This window comes from Poecilia mexicana, unplaced genomic scaffold (genome assembly GCF_051168715.1).
Source record: "Poecilia mexicana isolate PSO_F unplaced genomic scaffold, ASM5116871v1 scaffold_3, whole genome shotgun sequence".
NCBI lineage: Eukaryota > Metazoa > Chordata > Actinopteri > Cyprinodontiformes > Poeciliidae > Poecilia > Poecilia mexicana.
Window position 1 is genome coordinate 36,518,211 of NW_028263372.1, and position 19,216 is coordinate 36,537,426.

Consider the following 19,216-nt stretch of genomic DNA (forward strand, 5'->3'; position numbering starts at 1 on the left):
TACATGTGAATGTCCTGAGACAGAACTTTGTATTTATGTGTTTCTGATACGTCCGTAAATCTGAGGCACAAACTACGTCCTCTAAAGTCAGCTGTGGACGACCGAACTTCTGAACGATCTGAGTGGACGCTGGAAACCGTTGTTGTTGTGTTCAAGTTGTGCTAAAAGCTGTTAGCCTGTCAGTGGAGCAATTCTAGCATAAAATATGTAGCATCTCAATGCTAAACATGTAGCAGATAATGCTAATGTCAGAGTCCACATTTCTAAAGAAGCTCCATGAACGGTCAGAGAAACTCTGGGAAGATGAATGCTAGAATAACACTGCTCCAATCTGATGGTTGAAGAGCAGATTAAAAACCATAAACATCTCTGTTATTGAGCTCATATGTGTATTTATTCAACAATTTAGAAGCAAAATTATTGAATAATCTGTCCCTTCAGCCTCACTACGTCAACCTAACGGCCTCTCAGCTGATTTCATATTCAGCAGCTTCTCTCAGCTCCGTTCTGTTTGAACACATTTTGATAAATTCAGCTTTAGTTTCAAACGTCTGTCTGCTGCTGATAAAACCCTCTGCAGGATTCAGACAGGGATCAAGCGTTTTATACGCAGACCTTGATGGAGAAGTTGAAACCACCTTCAACCCCTGAAACAGACCAATCAGCAGCTCTGTGAAATGTTTTGTTTAGGCCACTTTGTGACAAAATGTTGCTATTGATGTTATCTTGGAGCCAAATCAAGGCTGATTCATCTCATTTCCTGTTTGTCTCCTCATTTCCTCTGCAGCTTTGGTGTAAACATGAGCTGTGTGTGTGTGTGCGTGTGTGCGTGCTTGTTTATGTGACTTTATGTGACCTGGTCCAGTATGTGCCTTCTGAGGACCGAAGGACCTCAGAAGGCACAAAGGACAAAAGCAAAATCATAATATTTCTAAAGTGGCTATATAAGAAATTTCATTCATGTTCAAAGGCCATGTATTCTTTATTATCTAAACGGTCTCATACTTTTTAGACATCTCAGTTTTTGCAATATTTAGTTATTCAACAACATAGAATGCCAGCATCAATTTACATCAATAACTAACAGTAAGGCAAACGTATCAAACGAGCAAGTGTGAAGCACAAACTTTTTGTACTGCTTAACTTTCTAAAAATAATTTTGAAAATGTGCATTTTTTGCAGCATTTATGAAACAGCATCATAACTTTATCAACTAGTTTTCAAAAACCAACATCACTTTTGCAAAAAAGCAATAACTAAAATCAAAACAGTGTTTTTGTTTGGTTTAACTCAGAGAGAACTCTTCTTCACTTAGTTAATTTATCAGTGAATCATATCAACAGTAAAGGCCATTTGTTCCATGTTCATGCTGTTTCATGGACATCACAATCCACCAAGTAAAACAAGTTTTTGGCAGCTGAAGCGCCAAATACGCTGCAGTATTCTCAATCCAACTCGTTGTGGTGCACAGAAACATGTCTGCATGCCTATCGCGATAACAAATTTAGTTGGACGATAAATTGGCCCAGAAGTTATTGTTGTTTTCAGACCATTTTCAGGTAATATAATGGTATAGGCATAATAATGCAAGAACATATTCTCAAATATCAGTAAACTTTCAATCCTAATGAAAATTTAACACTGGAAGAGATTTTAAAATAAACAAAATAACAGGAACAACAAATAAAATTAATTATGAAGTCTTAAATTGTTCTTAAAAAATTAGCGAGTTGAAGACTTTTGTCATCCAGTTTTTGATAGAAAGAAAGGAGAAAAGAAAGAAAAATAATAAATCATGCAAATGGAAATTATTGAGCTCATTTTAATTGATTATGCAATTAATTGATTTATTGCATATTAGTCAGGCCTACATGTCTGCTAATGCATCGTTTTTCTCAGAGTAATTTATCTGCAGACTCCACCAAACAGAGAATAAACTCCCCATCAGAGAATACCTTCCATATCCTGTAATTTTGTTGGGTTTAGCAAAGTTGGTCTGGCTGCTGCGTCCCTGGAAGAGTGGAGCTTTTTTAAAAATGTTGTTGCTGTCGTGGTTTCAATAGCTTTCCTCTGAAGCTCATCCTGCTCTGCATCAGTCAAATTCTTGTACTTCTCTCATGTTTCATCTCATGGTTGCGGGTGAAATTGTAATCTTTAAACACCGTTATATGTTCTCCACACTAAGCACTGCTGTACAGTCGATTTCAGCAGAGAAACATTAAGAAATCTGTGCCTTGTAGAAAACTCTGCATTGTGCATAAGTTTTTTTTCTTTTTTTAACATTAAACATATTTAAATGTTAAACTAACTTCTTGAAAGGTATTCAACACATTTGCTGAGGCACATCAGCAAATTTGCCTCAGCAAATGGGGCCTATTGCTTTCCTAATAAACAATTATGTTATTAAGAAAGCAATAGTGGCCTTCAAAATAAAAGTCCTATCACTATATTTTGTGCACCTATTCAAAATAGAGATAGAAGTTATCAATTGAGTTAATCTGAAGGTGATAGATCTCACCGATTAATTGATAAGCAACATTTTTCTTAAAAACCTGAGTTTTTTCTTGTATTAAGAAGGTCGACTGTGGTTCCATAACATGAAGAGATTATCTTTATTTTGTGTCTATTAAATACTAACTGAATAAACTAACAATTTTTTTTCACATTAAGTTTAGATATATTTAGAAAATATAATAGAACAGTAATCTCCTCAGTTGCTGAATTGAGAAATAAAAGATGAGAAAAATAAAGCATGTGAAGCACGTAATCCTCATGAACAGAGGAATATTCATGCAGATGTCCTGTCAGTGAGGAGGAGCGCAGACTTTATCGACTTCGAAGCACATCAGTAATTTTTGGAGTTTGTCGAGTGTTTATATTTCTGCTCAGAACCGCATGAAGAGAATTTATCATCCCACTTTCCCATTCTAACATGGCTGCCATCTTGATTTCTGTATCAACTGGGTTTACTTATGGATGACCAGTGGCGCCCTCTGCGGGATGGCGACCAAACTACAACAGTAGAAGAAGATCTAAGTGGAAGTTATAAGTTAATCTATTGGAATAATCTTAATCTACTAAACCATTAATCAACAATTGTCAGTAAATAAATTATTGACATCCTTAGTAATGGGATTTTTCTACTACAAACTGGTAGCTAAATTGTCTTTTAGTTCAAATTATGCTGGAAGTGGTCGGGGTTTTCAATGCTGTATCTAAACTGAAGGGAACGTGTGTGTGTGTGTTTGTTAAAGAGGGATTTGGGGTCCATCGGCTCTTAATGAGCCCCTTCAGCGCCCGCTCCCCGTCTTTGTTTATCTGTTTTTATTGTCCCTGCTGGGCTGCAGCAGAGGTTAGGTAAATCCTCACCCAGGCGAACGATGAAGTATTGATTGGCCACAAAGTCCCTGTTAGAGAGAAGAAAAAGAAACCAAACACTCAGGATGACTTTAAGTTTCCATCTCCATCTGTGGTTGTTTATTTCATCTTAACACCTTCGTCTGTTGCTCAGGTGAATCTGTAAACATTTTTATCTGTTTCCCACCTGCAGGAAAATCTCTTCAGTTGCGCAGTGAGAGCGAATCTTTCCTCTGACACAGACATCGAGTTTAGCTGATTTTCAGATGTTTTAGAAGACGGTTCCTGTGGTCACGTTTGGTCTGTACTGCCGCTTTAACTCGGGATGAGAGCCGCCTCCTTCATGATGTTTGCTGTATTTTTTAAATTTAGCTGTAATATGTGTTGATAAAGACGTAATGTGTCGGTACTGCAGACCAGCTGGTTGGAAACATGAAGCAGGTGTGATAAGTTAGCGGAGCAGCCAGGGATTCATCGATCAGCGCTTTTTAATCACACCTGATGAACATCGGTATCTCTAAACAAAATAAAGCTGTGGAAATTCACTTTCTAAGTGTGGAGTAAAAGTTTTCAAAACAAACTTCATTATTTTATTTTATGTTTTTCAAGGTTACAGGTGAACTGAGGTAAGTTTTCAGAAGTCAGCTGGGATCTGGAGCCATGATGACTTCCTGTTTGGATGTTTTCTGTCTGGAAGACGGAAAACATTCCAGCTGTCAGGAAAAATCGCCCACAGAAACCGTCAGAAATCCCAGTCTGTCATTCTGGATAGTCGGTGTTATTGCCCGCCATGTGAGCTATGCAGGCCTTCGATGTTTTCAGCTAGCAGGAATCACCTCGCTGGAGGTAAAATTACGTTTCCTGTCCATCAAACTGGGGAGGCCTAAACATCTAATTTTAAAACAAAACCATCTGGATGGAAGGAAAACAAACAGTCCTGCAGCTGAAGTTCTGCCTGTTTGTCTGAACCTGTTCATGGAAGCATTAGGTCTCCTTTACATGATTAAATGTCTTTTAATTTGATTGTTTAGTTACGTGTGTGACAGACGACGGCTAACCATAGATAATATATAAAAAATTTGCTAAAATACTTATGTTAGCTACAAGGCTAATGTTAGCGTGAGGGCTATCGCTAGCTTGCTGTTCTCCTCAGAGCCGGAAGCAGCTTCTCTGGGCTCAGAGGACCGTCGCCCAGTGGAACATGGATGGATCAGTTCTCCAGATGTTTGGTGGAAAAGCAGAAACCAGTCCCAGACTCTGATGGTGGGAGGTTGCATCATGATGCGTGTTTGGGTCATCTGCCTGCAGGCCGGTCTCATCCTCACAGGGATTTGGACACTATAAATGGGACAAAGAACTTGGACATGATTATTAGCTCACTGAGGCCCAGAAAACTCTTGATAGAGAGATTTGGTCTTTGGATGGACAGAGATGTTTGGGCTCAGTTTTGGACCCTGGATGCATGTAGAGGTTTGGCTTCTGGATTGGTCTCTGGTTGGTTGGGGGTGTTTGTGCCTCTAATCGGAGCTCTGTGGGAGGTTTGGTGAAGCTCGAGAACTCAGCAGCTGAAATCTTGATGGTTTGTCAGACATTAAACTCCATCAGAAGGTTGAGAGCTGCTAGATGCTCTGTGTCCTGCTGCTCTTTTATTAGCACAGTTTTAAAGTCCGCACAGGTTTCCATTTGTTGTCATGGAAACAGACATCTCAGCAGTTTACTCTAACATGCCTTTTTAGTGATCAGTTGCTCTGTTTGGTTGTTTTTCCTTTAATGGATGAAACTTGACAGTCTGGGATGGAAAAAGGAAAAACGTGATTATTCATCCAGATAAAGAGCAACAGGAGGCTGAACATGTTGAGCCATCAGGACCTGCAGGGACACAGAAGAGGATGCAGCAGCATCTCCCTCTGCTTCCTCTACATCTGATTGATGCAGGTGGAAAAACAGAAAATATTCCCTGAGCAGAAGGAATCTGAAATGCTACATAGATGTTTCTGTTTGGCTGACTTTTCCAGTTTACCTCCAAAGTGTTGGGAAAATCCCGTTAAGGTCCGGCTGTGGATCGCTTCGCTCCTTATCGCTGCGCCACAGCGCAGCTCTGAGCTGCAGAGTGATGGATCTGCAGCTCTTCATCTCTGCTGGCATGTGTGTGTTCCTTCATGCTGTCACTTCCTCCAGCAGGAGAACACATCAGTCTGCAGGAAACGCTTTCCCAGCGGCCCAAAGTTTGTTTCAGTCTCCTAACTTCTGCCTCATGCGCCACCTCTGGCCCTGCAGGATTTTATTGCGTTGCATCATCAGCTTGCTTTGCTTCGACTGCGACGGAGATAAAAAACGTTTCCATGTTTGTGGGAGCGGCAGCAGAAAGCAGACTGATGCAGAAAAGCTTCAGAAATGCAACATGGCGACACATCTTTGCTCATTTTCCACTGATCTGTTTTAAAGACTCGATCCCTGAAATGACTGTTGAACATGAACCAGTTCATGTGCTGCAGGTAGTTCATCATTTTATCATTCTCGCACATAAACAGAACTCCCTGTTGCTTCACTTTTACCCTTTATTCATAAAAAACTTGATTTAGTAAATAAATTAGATAAAATAATTGAATATATAAATAATAAAATTAAAATGATAATAATAGTAATTAATATGTAATAATCAATTAATATAACAAATTCAACCATGTTAAATCAATCATATAATAATATATGATGCTGAACATTATATATTGTTCATTATATGTTTATGTAACTATATTAATAAATTAAATTATATATAAAAAACAGGTAATAACATTTTATTGTAATATATAACATATTACATAGTATATGTTGTTGGTTGTCTGTTTATAAATTTAGAAAAACTAAATATAAATATGTAATATTAGCTAATTACTAAATAATTAAATTATAACATTTAACAATACCTGTTTGCTTATTATATATTGTAACAGATTATAAAAATAAATGGAAATAACTGCAACCCTTGAAATGAACTTCTGGGGATAAAAGGTCTTTTTGTAATAAGTTAACATTAAATTTTAAAAAGCCTCTTTATGGCTTTCTTGCTGTTTTCAAATACTTGTTATGATTAATAACAGTTTTCTCTTTATATTAAAAGTCAACGCGTCATTTCCTGATTGCTTAATGAACTTTAAAATGTGCTTTGCGGCAGCTGAGTCGTTGTCATCCTCCCAGATTAAAGCCGTTCCGCCTGCATCACCAAACATTTGTTCATGAAACGCAGCAGATAAAGAAGCTCCAGGAGGGAAAAGCTGCAGCTTTGCAAGGTGAAACACTTTAAAGAAGCCTGGAGTAAAGCGAGGCGACAGGTTGGAGACGTACGTGACAGGATTCCTGAGTCGTCTATCCCCGGCGGTGCGGGGCAGCGCCTCGGCGCTCTGAATGGGATGGGAAGGTCATCCCTCCTCTGGGAGACAAAAAGAAGCCAATTCCACCTGCAGCAAGCAATTGACTCTGGGAGGCATGAAGTAAGCCCCGGCAGGAGCTGAAAAGGAGCAGCGGCCCTTCATGAAGATTACCTCCTGTATCAATTAGACGCCGGCGCTCGCTCGCCTTCCTTAGTTAGTGTTTTTATTCGGGAGGTCACCGAGTTCAAGGGCTTCAGCCGGAGCGCCGGGCCCCCCGGGACGCGCCGGTGTTTTACATTTGCCCTGCAGTGAAGTCAGAGCAGAAAGTTAAACTGATGGAGTTAATTAGCAGCTGAGAGGAGACAAAGCGCCTGATACTCGTGTCTTCATGTCTCCTCTGCTGATGTTCAGGTCCAGAGCTGCAGATCAGGAGCTGATGAGCTATGAGTCCTTTCTGCTGCTCCGACTGATCGAAACGCTCTGCGTTTTTCACCTGCGGTCACCTGACTCTTCTTTACATTGCTGCAAACAGCAATTTACATCGTAAATCTGCAACCATATAACTTCCTCCAGCCAGTCAATCCAGCCTGGACTCACCAAGGCTGCATCGGGCTGGACACCAACCATGTCCAGTCCGCTTTAACCCGACTCCTGTCCGCTTTAACCCGACTCCAGTCCACTTTAACCCGACTCCAGTCCGCTTTAACCCGACTCCTGTCCATTTTATCCTAACTCCAGTCCGCTTTAACCCGACTCCTGTCCGCTTTAACCCGACTCCAGTCCACTTTAACCCGACTCCAGTCCACTTTAACCCGACTCCAGTCCGCTTTAACCCGACTCCAGTCCACTTTATTCTAACTCCAGTCCACTTTAACCCGACTCCAGTCCACTTTAACCCGACTCCAGTCCGCTTTAACCCGACTCCAGTCCGCTTTAACCCGACTCCAGTCCACTTTAACCCGACTCCAGTCCACTTTAACCCGACTCCAGTCCACTTTATTCTAACTCCAGTCCACTTTAACCCGACTCCAGTCCACTTTAACCCGACTCCAGTCCACTTTAACCCGACTCCAGTCCACTTTATTCTAACTCCAGTCCACTTTAACCCGACTCCAGTCCGCTTTAACCCGACTCCTGTCCGCTTTAACCCGACTCCAGTCCATTTTATTCTAACTCCAGTCCACTTTAACCCGACTCCAGTCCACTTTAACCCGACTCCAGTCCACTTTAACCCGACTCCAGTCCATTTCATCCGAACTCCAGTCCGCTTTTATCAAACTCCAGTATATTCATATAGGACTGTATATATTTATTTATTCAATAACTTAACAGTTAAAAGGGGTTTGAATTGAAAATGTTGCTTATTTTGTTGATGAAGATGTGATTAATTAATGCTTAGTGGAGTCTGACCACAGGTTTATTTTACGTCTTCCTGCTATCGTGGCCTTCATTAGCTGCAGCTCTCCGGTTTGTACATCTGTAAATCTGCTGATGTTTCCTTCTGTCTTGTGTCTTAAATCAGGGAGTCAGCATTCCTCCCAGACCCTATGCCGACCCTCCAGCCCGGCCCGGTTCTGGCTGGGAGGTTAATGAGAGTCAGTGGAAACCTTTTCACCTCCCTCTCTGTTTCTCTCACTGGACATGAAACTTTCAGCAACGACTGGAAAATCCTCTCCTCAGAGCGGCGAGGTCTTCTTCTCTGAAGCGACTTTTAATTGTCTCGTTAAGACGCTGTGAAACGCTCCGCCATCGAACATCCAACTGAACCCAAAGATGTTTTTATCTCACTGTTTTTGTTGGTTCAATCTGGAGTCTTCCTCTCCGCCTCTTCATCACTGCTCATTAACACAAACGTCATTAGATAGACAGGACCTGTTGCCTGCGTTGGACGGGTGAAACGACGAGGTCAGCCACCATTACCCGGATCGTCTGCTGGGTTCTGTCCCTTCCTGGACCTCTCTCAGAGGAAACTGACATTTTTATGACAGACTGGAAGTTTCACAGCCATGCAGAGTCATTTAGGATGTTTCCCTCCTGATAGTCCGGTAGACTCAGTTCTATTAGGACCAAAACATTTACATCTCCAGTTCTGTTCCCCTCGTGGCCTGTGGGGGCGCTGCACCAAGAACCACTGAAGGAAACGACACAAAAACCTCTGAAGACACTGAGAGCAACTTCCTTCTTCACCAGATGGAAACAAGATGGAGGCGTCAGATTTTAGCGTTGGAGGATTTCTCTTTAGTCTTTGGCTGAAGACCAGGAGCCATTTCTGCTGCTAGTGCTAGGCTAGCACATTAGCTTTGGTTGGATTTACCCAGAATGCACTGCGCTGTAGTCCACTTCCTGCTTCTGGAGCGGTCTCTGGTCTGCTGGGCATTCACATTCAAACCAAACCAGAGTTCACTTCAACTGAACCCAGTCCGAGGTTTGGAGAACCAGAGGTCAGAGGTCAACTAGCATTTACACCTCACCAACTGAACTGGACTTTGATTAGGTAGATGGACTGGAGTTGGATTAAAGCGAACTGGACTGGGCTGGTGGGAATGATGCTTCCATTATTGTAGCTTTGCATCTTGTTTCTGTGGAGTAGCTCCATCTGTAGCATTAGCATCTCAGCGTCTATTAGTGTCGTTTTAAAGCTGACCTGTTTTCTGCCTTTGACAGGTTGTTATAGATCTATGGGGGTTAGAAAGTATGTTTATTAGATTTTATGCACAAAATGATTCTTAGATAATCAGATTTAAGTCAGTTCAGTTCTTCCTTTGTTGAGCTCCTGTTTTAGGGTCTCTGTCACTTTAAATCCAAACAAGCTACGGCTGGCCACGCCCCCAACTCATCATTTACACTCACACATGTGCTATTATACAACCAGACATCTTTGAAAAGCAGAAGTGGAGTCTCCTGCACAACCAACCAGAAGCACTAAGTGGTTTCTGGATGGTGAGTCAACAATAGAACTCTTGTCTTTTCCAGCAGCCATTGTACAGCACATACAGGGTTGCTAGGTAACAGGCTAAGCTTCCTGATTTGTGACGTTACATTCCGGAGGTTTTTAAAACTTCTCATTTTCCAGACACCAAAAAAACATGAACTCACTGCCAAAAACCGGCTGGATGTTTTGTTTTTGTTTGTTTGTTTTGTGATGTATTTAGAAATCCAAATGGAAGTATAAAAACGTGACAAAGTGAATTATGCAGAGTAATTCCTCTTTAACGGACCAGAACATCTCAGCATCTCTGCTGGCAGGTCCTGGTCCGTCCAGACTGACCCGGACTCAGCATCCCTGATCATCCAGAACCTGCAGAACGTCCCGCTCTGGGTTCACCCTGCTGCCAAGTCCAATTACTGCCTGCAGCTGCATCAGCATGTCCTGTCCTTTTACCACCCCTCTGTGTTTGCTCAAAATTAATTTACCAACAAAACTTTTTAATCAAATTTCACCGCAGTCTCCGAAAGACACTAGCTCTGTTTCCGTGGCGACGGGCGGCTGGCCGCCGCTGGGAGGCCCGGTTCTTCCTGCTGGGTGGGAGACAAACGAGCCTTCAGCGTTTCCTGCCGGTCGGCTGAATTACAGAGCCTGAAATGTCACTGCGGGTGCTTGGAGGATTTTCTGCGGCTTCTCTTTAGGAAATGGTTTTGATTGCAGAGCAACTGATTCCTGAAGCATTTTTGGCCCAAATGTCAGAATCTTTTCTGACAATTTAGATGAAAATTTCAGACTGAAGCTGAGAGGAACTTCATCTTGTTTATTATTTCTGCTGGAGTCTTTAAAAAGGTCAGAGGACCGTTTCAATCCCGACTTCCTTCAGAGGCTTCAGCTGCGACCTCTGACCTCTCTCTCCTCAGCAGCAGGAGCTAATCAGAGGTCAGCCAGCAGTGGCACACCTCGGCGTCTAACCGGCAGCAGCACCAGACCAGGAATCAGCCAAACTCTGCGACCGTGTCTGATAAACGAGCTCTGATGACATCACACCAGGCGGCGTCCATTTACACTTTTATTGTTAAATTTGTTGTTTAAAATGTTCCTCTGGAAGCAGCTCAGTGTTCAGATGTTTGTTCATCCTCAGCAGCAGCTGGATGAACTTTGACCTCCTCTGCTTTCCTGGATCTATTTAATTCAGACACATTGGAGGGTTTTCTGGCAGGAACTGCATGTTTAAGGTCACACGACAGTTAGATTCACACTTTGACTAGGCCACACCGCAGCTGGAGCTGCTCTTGAGCTAACGGTCCCAAACTGATGGCTGGAGCAGGAAGTGAATGATGTGTGGCATTTTGTCCTCTTTAGGCCTACTTCATGCTGTCAGACAGGTTCTGCTTCAGTTAGAGCCGAGACGTTAACACATCCATGTTGATTAATTCATTACATGGATATTAACACCAGTTTAACATAATTAATCACTTTTTAATGCTTGTTGGGTTTTTTCTGGCTGGAACCTTTGTATTCCTGTGTTTCTGGTACGTCTGTAAATCTGACGCACATCGCTAACAGCCGCTATGGAAACGCTTCTCTGGGGATTAATTTCTGCTTCTAAACGATCTGATTGGACGCTGGAAAACATTATTGTTGTGTTCAAGCTGAGCTAAAAGCAGTTAGCCTGTCAGTGAAGCTATGCTAGCCTAAATTAGCATCTCCATGCTAAACATGTAGCAGCTAACGCTAATGCCCACATTTCTACAGATCCTCCCTGAATTATCTGGAGTTGCTGGAACTGAGAAGATGAAAGGATAGAATAAGACTTCTCTCCGTTCTGATGGCTGAAAAATTTAGCTTCCAAAATGGTTTTTGAATTGAAAATGTTTCATATTTTGTTGATTAAAATGTGACCGAACATGGCCGGGATTCAGAGAAATGTTTTCCATTTCGTCGCTCTGCAGCAGCCACAGACGTTTTTCCCCTAAGTTCAGTTTGCGTTTCTGAAAACAGACCGCTGTTTTCTTATCAAACTCTTCTTCCTCCATCAATCTTCAGCGACTCAGAGGAAGAGGAGCGAGGAAGGGCCGCCTCGTCACCTCAGAAACCTTTTCATTACCCGTCCTCCTCCTGCTGCTGGGGAGCCCAAACTCATGACGGCGTTAAGGAAGCTAACGAGTCGACCACTCGGCGCTCGCTCCTCTTCCTCCTCTTCCTCCTCTTCCTCTCCGTTTCTTCCTGATTAATTTCCAGAGTGGCTTTCAGATGAAGAGGCCTCTCCTCTCCTCTCCTCTCCTCTCCTCTCCTCTCCTCTCCTCTCCTCTCCTCTCCTCTCCTCTCCTCTCCTCTCCTCTCCTCTCCTCTCCTCTCCTCTCCTCTCCTCTCCTCTCCTCTCCTCTCCTCTCCTCTCCTCTCCTCTCCTCTCCTCTCTCTTCTCGTCTTTGACTTTGAAAATGGACTGGAATTATTCATCAGTCTTCTTTCTCCACTTTACATTTGCTGGGAGAAGAAGAGCGTAAAAATGGCCGCCACCCTGGTTTCTTTCTTCCTTTCTTGCCGTGTTCTTCTCCTGCGGTCGTTTTACACTTGAAGCGGTCTTGACCTCGGTGAAGGGCCGGCGTGTGAGAGCCGCTCTGTTGTCTACTGCCGATGCCCTGCGGCCGGACGGAGAGCCTCTCCAGCCGTGGAATTACGATGACACTCGACTGACCCTTTTATGGAGCCGCCGTCCTGCAGGACGAGACGCGCTCAGAAACAGAATGAGAGCAAAAGCTTCCCTTTGGATTCAGCTGGAAGCAAAGTTCAGCAGAATTACAGCTGAACGCTGAGCGGCTCGCTGCTTTCATGGATTTATTCTGCAGGTCCGTCTGCTTTTAGCTGTTTGACTTTAAAGATTTACAGCAGCTTTTATTTCAGCTATGAAAACAATCTGCTTGAACTTGATTACTGAAGTACGGAAAATTTAACTACCAGATCACTGGAAGTAAATTCAGGATAAATCTTTTTAAAGAGAAAGTTTCTCATTATAAAGAAATGCAAAAGTGGTAAAATGAGAACGTTTCTCATAAAAACCTTCTAACATGCAAAACCAGCTAAAGAAGAAAGTTACTCGTTAGAGCGAGTCGCAAAACTCGTTTCTCATTAAAACCTGGTTAAAATAAGATACAAAAGCTGCTGAAAACGAACCTTTCTCTTGTAACTAGAAGCCAAACTCGTCAAACGGAGGAAGAGAGCTGACAGGAAGTAGGCGCTCTTTCAAAGTAAAAGCCTCCATCTTCACATCAACTCTGACAGACTTTCCCTGCTGACAGACTCCATCCCCGCAGCATGATGCTGCCTCCACCATGTTGTTCTGTAGGGCTGAGGATGTTTTTCTCTCTGGTCATTTCAGTTCAGTAGTTCAGGCTCTGATGTTTCCAGATAAACATTCAATCCAGTCTTTCTTGGTTTTAATTAGTTCAGTGATTTTAATATTTTTTCTCATCTGGAGATTCTTTGATCATTTTTTTCTCTTCAGATATTCTCCCAGTTTCCTTTGTTCTGTTTTTAAATCATTTTACGATCCAGAAGTTTTTTAGGAAAATGATGGAAACAGAAACTGCGTTAAATCTTCTTCAGTTTCCCATCTTCCTCCTCCTCTGACCGGCTGGATGACACCATCAGGCCGTCACCTCTGCAGACTCTCCGGGCGGGTCGGTGGGAGGACAGCTGCACGCCAGCAGCCATTAGACCTGATCTCGGATTTATGCTCCAAGTTTGCGTAAAAAGAGATCATTAAAATGCAATTACCCAAGAAGAAAGCGCGGGCTGAACGCGTCCGGCGCGCACAGATACCATTAAGTGATGAAGTGAAAGCTTGTCTCATCTCATGCATCATCCCACACCAAAGTTGTTGACGAGCGCTAATGGCGGCAATTATTTAGCGCCAGAAAACACGCAGCGTCCTGAAGCGGCGGCTGCCCGCAGACCTGAGCATTGATTAACGCGCGGCCACTTCCCCCGCTTATTATCTGGACATGAAAATGGCCTCATTAACAGGAAAACCTCCATCACACACACACACACACACACACACGTCAGTGTCACAGTAAACTGACGCCTCACTCCAGGCCTGGCAGCGGGGGAAGTGTGTCATCCATCCCGCTGTCCGGCGGCGCGGCGCCATCGACCGTCCGGCTGAAATATGCTGCCTCTAATTACAATTATTAATTGGAAAAAGGAAATCAATGGCTGTGAATTAAACAGCAGCCTGCTTGTTTGCATGTGGGTCATCTGTCTCCTAATAACTCAGCTGCGGTGACACGGTTACCTCCAGCGCCCCTCCCCCACCTGCTGCTGCCTCTCATTGTCGACTCATTCGTCAGCGGCGGCCGGCTGATGGACGCAGCAGGACTTCCTGTAAAGTGGAGCAGGAAATGAAAAAAACATGAAAAATGCAACAAAAGGACAATTCTGATCATAACTCAGCAAAATGAAGCTTCCATAAATAATTTTAATGTTTATGAGTCTCATTTTCTGTCGAGATCAACAATGAGAGGTAATCACCAGCTCGGGATTAATTTAATTATTAATCAACTAAATGCTTTTTACTTCTAATTAACTAAATTATAACGATTGACAAAGAAATACACTATTAAAATAATAATTAGCTGAGTTTCTTGGAAATTTTGCTGCTTAATTTTTTCTTTTTATCCTTCAGCTTCAAACTGGAAGAGAAAAATTTACATAAATCTCTAGATTTATATCTAAGAGAATCTTTATTTTAATCTGTTTTATGTATTTGCAGTTTAAGCTGCTGCATAAAACTCAAAATGAACAAATGAGTTTGATTTCAGCCCCACTGTTCATTAATATCAGGGAGAAGCAAGAAATGATGAAAAAGGTGAACATTTTCCATCATTTAACTCTTTAAAAATCAGATTTCCCTCAGTCACCTCCTGATGCCTGACTTGTTCTCTTGTCTTTCTCATTTTGAATACCCTAAAGGGTTTGTGATGCTTCATTTTCTGTCTGATGGAAACAGGAAGTCCAGGTTTAAAGTTTCTAAACACTCTAAAGATGTTGGCGTTAGATTCCACTGCTGCATTAAAAGGTGAATTTACTGTAATCATTTTCACTCCCATGCATCTGCAGGATGGTTTTTATGTTTGTGTCCAGATGTTCACACATCTGTAAGCAAACTGAAGCTAAGCACTAATAAAGAGCCAATGTTTCATTCTTCTGTCTGTCCCTAAAGCAGCAGCTGGTCGAACAACCTGAGGAACATTAAAGGAAAAAGGAAAAAATATCTTCATTGCACATGAATATTGATAATAGAAGAAGAGCGAACATAAAAGACGTGCGGAGACGCGGCTTTCAGGGGCCGGAGGAGCGTTAATGGTGCTGCAGGGAGCCAAACAGGAAGCTTTAAAGACATGTAATGAATCAATAAGTGCAGGAATAAAAGACATGCATGTAAGAGCAGGAGGACAACCTGAACAATGGCAGCAAAAGTGCAGGTGGAACAAAAAGCTCTAATGCTCAACTTCCAGTCTGTGATTTTAAATCTGGTTTAAAACAATGACGCAGCAGGAGCAGCGGCGATTCATCCACAGTCGTTCAGACGTTAATGTTGCTTAATGCTTCATCCAGACGTTTCAGCGAGAGGCTATCAGCGCTGAAATGAGGCTGGACGCTTTGCAAACTTTAATAAAATCTGGGAAACTTCATTAGCAGTTCTGCTGACGTTCTGCTCTGAACTGGAGGGAAACCCGAACATCGTTCGTTTTCACCGCCGCCGATCCGTCAACGCTTTTTATACAAAATACATTCCTCAATGTTTGGCTGGATGTGGTTTTTGGCTTTTCCTCTAAGCAGAGATGGAAAAACATTTGCAGAATAAGTTCTGATGTAGCGACCCGACCCGTCTACAGATGGGTCTGTGCCTTACCAGAGGCAGGAAACCACCTGACATGCAGCCTCTACTTCCTGTTTGCTGCAGCTGCTCGATTCGCTCCACATGCGACTAATTCATGTTTTGTTGTTTTTGGTGACATTTTAAAAAGTAAAACATAAAATGTTATGGGAAACTGAAGGATCTGAAAATGACTTAAACAAAAATAAAACCTATTTATTTCTGATAGTTATCAGTCAGTTGTGGAAACTTAATCCAGGATTCAACGCTGGTTGGGAGGAAAAAACATTTCTATCATAAACATGGAGTTTATTTACCTGGAGCTGTGAAGTAAGGAGGAGGATGTGTGGTGCTGTGGGCCTCTGTCTGCTGCTTACATCATCAAACTCCAGAACATTAGAAATAAATAATTAGCTTTAAAATGAGTCGTTTCTGACCCAAATCCCAGCAGGTTCCAGTGATCCTGCTTCTGGGATTAAACCTGAGGCTGGATTAAAACTTACAGCAGCAGGTTTTTATTTTACATTCAGTTTAAAATCTAAAACATTTACTCTGTTGATGTGTTTGTTTTCAGCTCCAGATGTTTTGGGGCCATTTTTGGCTCCTGGACGTTTGTCCAGTAAAACAAATGAAACCTTTTCTTTCCTTTCATTTCATGGCTGAAAGACGAGAGAAATCCATTAAACAGGTTCAGCAGCGATTTAATGACGGCATCAATTCTCCCTGCACATCACCAAGAACAATTCAAACCAGTAAAATACGAGCAATAACTTTAATAAAAACTTTATATTGTGACTCAGTGAAGTTAAAAAATGTCAAACTGGCGGAAAGCTGGACGTTCCTCCAGACGCTCTGCCTCTTCTGAAGTGAGTTTGGTGGAATGAGCAAAGAGCTGCTTTTATTTCACTTATTCTGCTTGAACAAATCAGCAAATGAAGCAAAGAGGAGAAAACAGCTGCAGAACATGAGACAGATTCACATGGAGAATCAGTAAGTAGGTCTTCCTGTCAGACTGCAGATAAATCACTGAACCCATCGGCCAGAGCCTGTTTACATCCAGAAACTACGCAGCGCAGAAGGACCAGGAAATTCACCTTCATCCAAACTGTTGACATCATTTTTCTGCTGAGTTGATTGAAAAATGTGACTAAACATCTACAGATGAAATGATCCACCGACTGGAGGGACCAAAACAGCAGAACAAAACCTGCTGTAGGTAAAAAGGTTTATGAAACGAGAAATACCTCTAATTAAAATTAAAACAGGTCTAACTACAAAGGATAAAGAAATACACCAAATGGTAAAAATGATGTTAATTAACTGCCAGATTTTTGCAGCTCATTTTTTCATTTTTATTCTTCAGCTTCAAACTGAAGGAAACAAATCAAACAAACCTAAATTTATATCCAAGAGATTTTTTTTATTTTAATACGTTTTTGTACTTAAAGCTGCTGCAGTTTTTGACATAAAGCTAAAAATGAACTAATGAGGTAGATTTCACCCCAGATGCTCATTAATCAGGAAAGAAACAAGAAATGCACCAAAATTTCACTCTTAAAAAATCTGCTTTTGATTTAATTACATTTATTTAAGTTAATCCTGGTTCTGTATGGAGGACCAGAACTGACATGATTAAAAATATAGCTGAACATTTTTTCTGCTACTCTGGAGGCTCAAATTCTGACGTTTTGCTGAAGTCTAATTATTTCTGCGTTTGCTCCTCCTACTAACTGAACCCGAACGCAGTCAGACTTCTGTGTGAACGGTTCCGACCCAAAGCGACCCAAGAAGAAGAACATAGCCGTCCCACAGTGGCAGTAAAGATGGCCGCCGTCTCTGAAGCTGTTGAGAGCGACAGCAGATGAAGAAGCTGATAAACAGAAAGCTAACTGCTAACAGCAAACAACCTTTAGTGGAGCTGCAGCTTCTGACCCGGTTCTGACCCAGTCCAGTTTGGGTGTGGAATCGGACCAGGACATTGGGATGCGATGCGTTCACTGACTCAGTCTGCTTTCATCACTTTATTATCATCATTTTCAGATGTTTGCGTCCATGTCTCACATGAACGACGGAAAAGTGGGATACAATGCAACCTGAGCGTTCAGCCTGCAGACGCTTTGAAAACTATCGGATTTAGTTCCGATAGATCTGGAAGCAGCTCAGATCGTGAAAAGATCAGACTGCGGTGAAAAAGTCGGATCTGAGTGTGAATGTAGCCTGATGCACACTTCCAGAGTATCAAGTTTCCACAAAAAGAAACAGACGGATCACCTGAAGAATCAGGTGAACCAACACACAGCCCTGTGGTACGCCTCAGGGAACAGCATGTCATTTAGCACCGACAGCAGAATGAAACCTGAACGCTGCTGTCTGGATTTGCTCCATCTGGTTGATCTGAAGCCTGCAGGTTTGATCTCCTGGCTGAAGAGTCGTCAGGCTGGACGCTGGGCCCGTGAAACGCAGCCGTGTGAAGTGGCTTCGAGTCGCTGCATGGGTAGAGCTGAGTGATATTAGTTGGTTCGTCGTTCTCCAGCGGTTTTCTGATTAAAAGCGAGCAGCAGCAGCTTCCTCTGGGCTCCTCCTTATCAAACTGCATTAAGTCCAGATTCAGCCTTCAGAGCAGCAGTCGTGATGGGATGGATCAGCACCAAACAGGATCATCACTTTGCCTTAAATCCTGCTGTCTGGGACTTTAAGCAGGAATTAGTTTCAGTTTGTTTCTGTACAAACAACAAAGCGGCAGTTTTAATTTCTTGAAGTGTCCTCCAGTCGTTCCTCTCTAAGCTGCTAAAGTCTCCTTCCTGCAGGGGAAGCAGAACGCTGTGACTCGTTTTAAACCTGGATTTACCTGAAATCGGCTCCGACTCGTCCTGGACTTCATTTCTCCTTCTGTGAACCTTTAAGTCTCTAATTGTCTTCAGTTCGTCCTGCTGAGTCGATTATTCACCTTCATGGCTGCTTTCCTTTCATTCCTCCTCCGTAAAGCAGTCCTTCTCCTCCTCTGGGTTTTGTTTTTTCTGTGTTGCCGTGTATCAGACGTTGATGAGTCAGAGCCGTAATGACCTGTAATTGCTGGTCGGTTTCAGCCTCCTGTCGGCCGACTCGCCGCTGTTTGTAAAGAAAAACGTTCCTCCTGGTTTAAAGGTTTAAATCCGTGGGGTGGTGACCGCCCAGCAGGCAGAAGTGCTGATGATTACAAGCTTCCTGAACACATTTTATTTCCTCCAAACATGCAGTGAAACCATCGAGTAAAGAGTTACAACGTCTGACGCCGCTACAGAAACCAGCAGCTGAGTTATCACTTCCTGTCTGGTTTATCAGGCCGCCATGGAGGAACTTCCACGGCTGCTTCAGGCCAATCTGAGCTCTGCACTTTGACTAGACCATTGTATCTGTTGTATTGTTGTAGACATCAGTCTCATTCAGGTGGATTAAAGACAAAATGTGCAGCAAAAACACATGAATGATGCAAACTCCATAAAACACAAACATAAAAAATGAATACAAACAGAAAATGTTGCAACTGCAGGAAATGGAAGCAAAAGGAAAAATAATTTCCTTAAAAACATAATGGTCCAGTTGTGATTGCACCATTAGGTATGTTTTATGTTTGTGTCATGTATAGGTTTCAGTGCCTCTCAGGTGTGATGCTCATGCTTCTCTGATGCTGGAAAACTTTTA

General features: G+C 42.5%; 1 protein-coding gene across 1 annotated transcript in view; it reads left to right on the forward strand.

The window, feature by feature from the left end:
* LOC106909694 (multiple epidermal growth factor-like domains protein 11) overlaps positions 1-19,216 on the forward strand; it is a 102,247-nt gene that overhangs the window by 42,207 nt on the left and 40,824 nt on the right. The gene's annotated exons all lie outside the window — the stretch shown is intronic.